Source organism: Curcuma longa, chromosome 11, assembly GCF_044706935.1.
Source record: "Curcuma longa cultivar G26 ecotype Majalengka, Jawa Barat chromosome 11, ITB_CL_G26_1.1, whole genome shotgun sequence".
Classification (NCBI taxonomy): Eukaryota; Viridiplantae; Streptophyta; class Magnoliopsida; order Zingiberales; family Zingiberaceae; genus Curcuma; species Curcuma longa.
Window position 1 is genome coordinate 243,501 of NC_133871.1, and position 5,368 is coordinate 248,868.

The 5,368-nt window shown below is 40.5% G+C and overlaps 1 pseudogene; it reads left to right on the forward strand.

Moving 5' to 3' along the window:
- The first annotated feature begins 2,362 nt into the window (after positions 1–2,362).
- Positions 2,363–4,309, forward strand: LOC141839748 (uncharacterized; annotated as a pseudogene).
- Positions 4,310–5,368: the final 1,059 nt, after the last annotated feature.

Below are 5,368 nucleotides of genomic sequence, written 5' to 3' on the forward strand. Positions count from 1 at the left end.
AATGCAATCATTTGACCAAAACATGATACTTTATTTCATAAATGTTTATATACAAAAGAGCAAGTCTTTTCAGTATACATCCTAACAATCTCCCACTTATACTAAAAGACTATGCTGTCTTCTTCTGTCATCTACTAAAAGATTACGCTGCCGTCTCTGCCATCCATCTGATCCCCATCCCTTCAACGTGCCGATCATAAGCTTTCGCCGGAAGGGCTTACTATCGCGGGCATTAAGTAATTATCTAAACTCTATAATTTTCATATTCTATACTAACTCTATTTTGTAGGATTCGAGCGATCGAATGGTAAGGTTCGGTCAACCTTAAGCTAAGGTGTCACAATTTGTGACTCGACAATTGAGTTGTCCAAAAGTGTTGACGTGACATTTGAGATGGATAAAGGATAAGTCTCGGATGACTGACGTGGCATGAGATAAGTATCATCTACTTGATGTGGCATGGGATAAGGATTGACTGTCTGACATGACACAAGGCATGGCCAAGGATAAGGGTTGCAGTGCTGACGTGGTCGAGGATCGACGTTGAGGTGCTAACGCCGAAGAAGATCGTAGCAGAATGCAGGTTTGGTAGAGCAAACTTGTAGGCTAGTCGACTGATAGATCGAATCTTGATTCGATTATTGAAGAGATTGACTGATTGATCAAGCATATGAGTCAATTGATCCAAGCCTATAAAAGTAAGCTCTAACAGCTACTTCAACAACAAAGCTCTGCTATGATCCATACTTTATCGGTATATATTTATTAAGTCATCATCACGTTGTGCTTTCAATTCTAAGGAACAGTAAAGTGTTACCTTTCCTTATCTTTTTGTAAAGAGACGAATCTCTACTTTCAAATAGTTGTTTGGAATAGAGATTATTATTGGTTTGTCCAATTGAAAGTGATCAACTCTCGCGGGCATTGGAGTAGCATCTAGAGGCTATAAACCAAGTAAAAATAAACTTGTTTTTATTTTTTATTTTATTCTATTGCTTTCTATTAGTGTTAGCCCTTAGTGCCAATTTGGATTGAGTAAGACTCGAGTTGGACTCAAGTCAAATCGAATCCATTAAGAGGGTTGCATGAGCATCATTAAGAGGGTTGCATGATCATCATGCATGGCATGCATGAGATTATTAAATGTATTAATTTCATGGAATCCCAAGAGCCAAAAAACCCTTCATATTCCATGGTTGGATATAAAAAGAGATGAGAGGCTCTTGAGAGATGGATTATTGATCTTCTTCCTCTTCTCATCTATCTTGGTCGAACCTAGTATTGTGGCTAGCACCACGATCTGGTTCCTCTCCATCCCAGTGTTCGTGTGGATACCATGGAGGCGTGAACAATCGTGCTGAGATCCGTCAACTTTTGAAGGCAAGAGTTACTGTCGGGATTGCGAAGGGCTCACATCAAAGGTAACCTCGATTCTAGTAGATAGAATCGGTAAAACGAATATGATTTCGCATGGATCTTCTGGAGGTATCCTTTTTCTGCTGCGTTTTATGCGGCTAAAATTATTTTTAGGCGCATGCAGATTCCAACAGTGGTATCAGAGCCACTTGCAAAAACATACTCGTTTTAGTTCTATATGATATAACTTAGAACATGCATGTTTATTATGATCTGCGTGTTGTTCATGAGATGATCTACCATTTCTTAAATGTTTATACAAAAGACCTAGTCTTTTCAGTATACTTCCTAACATTAATATGTATACATAATTAAAATTCATAAAGGGTTTTAGTGGGAAATTATGAATACATAATTTAAATATGCAAACATAATTAAAATTCCTCAAATCCAAATAACTAAGTGGGAGAGGATTTTTTTTTAAAAATCCCGCGGCCTCCATTACTAGTTTGATAGTGATGCATTCAAACTTACGTGTTGGCTCTGAGTGCTTTCCTCCCCATCGGATGAGTTTGCTTGCGGATCACTGGATCAAACTTCCTTAAAGGATGGTTATAGGAAATTATTTAGGAATGTATACGTCCACACGAACGTGGCATACATATCCTAAATAATGGACTTAGTATCAAGTAATGATGAACACTTAGAACACATATAATAGTATCCTCCCCAACGGAGTCACTGCTATTATTTTATGTGGCCAAAGATAAACCAACTATTAATTTTACTTGTCATAAAGTTAAGTTGACAAGATAGTAAAATTAATGGGTAAAACCTCCTCTTACAAATGCTTGAATTAGTAAACGTCCACACGAACGTGGCTTACTAAATTTCCGGTGTTTGAGGTGTTGGTGAATTTAAATTATATTGTTTGAGGAATCAATATAAATTTTAAAATTGTAAAGTGTTAACCAAATCTCATTTTGTGATTCTCAGGACTTTCAGAATGGCTTTTAACCCACTAGCCGTTATACTCAAAGAAAACAAACTTACTGGTCCTAACTACATAGATTGGAAATGGAACTTGGACATTGTCCTTACTGCAGAGGAGTACAAGTTTGTACTTCATGAGGTCTGTCCTAGCGTGCCCGAAAGAAATGCTATCGAAGAGCAAATTGAGAGTCATAGGAAGTGGGTTAAGGCAGATGAGATAGCGCGGTGTTACATATTGGCATCTATGTCAAATTTATTACAACATCAGCATCAGACCATGACTTCTGCCTATGACATGATGACAAATCTCAAAGAACTATTCGGACATCAAATTAGGGCCGCCAGGCAAGAGGCAATGAGAAACTTAATGACGACCACCATGAAGGAGGGGACACCCGTAAGGGATCACATCCTTAAGATGATGGCTCATTTAAATGAGATGGAAGTCCTTGGAGCAGAGATTGATGCATATACCCAGATTGATATCATTCTCCAATCGCTACCCAAGAGTTTTGAGCAGTTTCGCCTGAATTATAATATGAATAAATTGTACATTGGCGGAACTTCTGACAGAACTCCAGGCAGCGGAAGGACTAATTCTTCAAAGTTCTCAAGTTCACATTGCTGAGAGGGTATCTACTTCTAAGCCGAAAGGCAGAAAAAAGAAGAAGAAACCAGCTGGTTCGGCAAAGACTATGAATGAACCTAGAGTGGATGGACCACAGGCAGGTGTGAAGAAGCCAAAGGGCAAGTGCTTCACATGCAAGCAGCCTAGACATTGGAAGGTGGATTGTCCTCGCAAAAAGAAGAAAAATCAAGGTATTTCCTATTCTCTAGTCGTTGAAACATGTTTAGCAGTGTTATCTACCAGAATCTGGTGTGTAGATGTAAAATACCAGAACTTCTAGGGATTTATTTGTAAATATCCTTAGTAGTAGGGGTTTATTTATAAATAAACCTATTTAAGGGGTTAATTGTAAATAACCCTAATTGATTTAAAAAGGTTAAGGGGCTTGATTAATTAGGGATTTAGTTTTTGATGTAGGTTAATTAAAATCTAATCAAATAATCCCTAAAGCCCTATTAGAGAGATCAATTAGGCTGAGCTCAATTAGCTTAATTAAAGAAGCCTAATTAAGGCCTAATAAGCTTAATGGGTTAATGGTTATAGGAACCGAACCCGTTAAACACACCCGCCCGTTAAGAAGACCCAAAATCGCGATCTCTCCTTCCATTCTCGCGATTATTTCCTCTGTTTCATCGCGGCTCGTCTCTGTTTCTTCCCGAACTCGGCGAATGGCAGTGGGTGTCGCCGATCGCCGTCCACCAGCAAATCGAAGAGACGCCGGCGAGTGGCGAGCAACCAAGCTAGAGTCGACAATGCAAACAATCGGGCGGTGGCAGCGAGCAAAGGGCGAGATTCGGGAAGGGAACCGAAGGTTGGATCGCCGGATTTTGGTAAGTTTAAGCTGAGATTCTTGATTTTAGGGCTTCTTGATGTTAGATCTTGGGTTTAAACGGTTTGGATTTTGATTCGATTTCAGATATGTGATCGGATGAGAAGGGAGCTTAGATTTTGATCGGATTTTGAATCGGGAACCTTTTGTGGTTTTTACCGCAAGCGAAACAAAGGAATGAGGAGCAATCGGTAAGCTTGATGCATTGGATCCCTTGGATTTTAGGGTTTCTTGTAGGGTTTTCGTTAAAGATTTAGAGCTGATCCTTGTTTTGGAATTGGGATCACAGTTGGCTCGTTTTGAATCTTGGATTCGACTGTAAACTTGAGGGAGTAACCGGAGCTTATCTTTGAGGTAAAGATTCTTATCTTGGATTATTTCGGTTGGATCTATTTTTGGGTCATTGTTGATAAGGTTGCTATGTAATTTGGGAATTGTTAGGTTTTCGAGTTAAATGGAAACATATCGGTGATGGTGAAGTGAAGGCTGTTAGGATCGGTTGAATAGCTAGAGGGGGGGTGAATAGCGTTTCTCGATCTTTCTTGATCTTTCTCTGCATAGAGATTAGCGGAAGAAAAAATATAAAAGAGAAAGACAGAGATCAACGCTAACCCGGTTTATTTTACTTGGTATCCACCTCCGCAGAGGTGACTAATCCAAGGATCCACACGCACGCACACACCCGATGCACTATGAATCTTCTCCTTCTCGAAAACTCGAAGGCGGAGAAACCTTTACACCTTTCTGATCTCCTCAAAAATGATATGAAATATTGTCTAGGAGGAGAGGAATAAAGCAGAGAACAGAGCACAAAAACGCTCACAAAAGAAGCACGAAAGAATGAAAGAATGACGAAGAAGATGAGTTGTTCTCGTGCAGGCTTCTTTTATAATCTCTGCAACATCAGTCGACTGCTGGCAGGGCTAGTCGACTGATGCCTTCAATCGGCAACAAAATCTTGCATTAAAGCGCATTAAATGCTTGCCTATTTTCTGCAACGTTCAAATAGCAGTCGACTGTCCAAGACCAGTCGACTGGAAATAGTCGACTCTCCATAACACCAGTCGACTGACCAGTCGACTCCTGTCTTCCTCTGGCTCGACTGATCTGTCTGTGTGCGTCTGATTTATGAGCAGTCGACTGCTGGCAGGGCCAGTCGACTGGTGAAGCTGAAAAATCCCATTTCAGCTTCTCTTGACCTAGACCTCGGCCTTCAAACACCTCCCACAGCCTCATGCCTCCCTGCACTAGCCTGAGATGCTTCCATCAGCTTTGTCATGTCAAGTCTTTGCCAAGACCACCCTTGGACTTCTCCTTGCCAAGACCACCCATGGACTTTTCCTTGCCAAGACCACCCTTGGACTTTTCCTTTGCCAAGACCACCCTTGGACTTCTCCTTTGCCAAGACCACCCTTGGACTTTTCCTTTGCCAAGACCACCCTTGGACTTCTCCTTTGCCAAGACCACCCTTGGACTTTTCCTTTGCCAAGACCACCTGATAAGCTAGGTTTTTATGATATTTTATTGGTTCAATTTGGATTTTATTGTGGACAATTAAATGC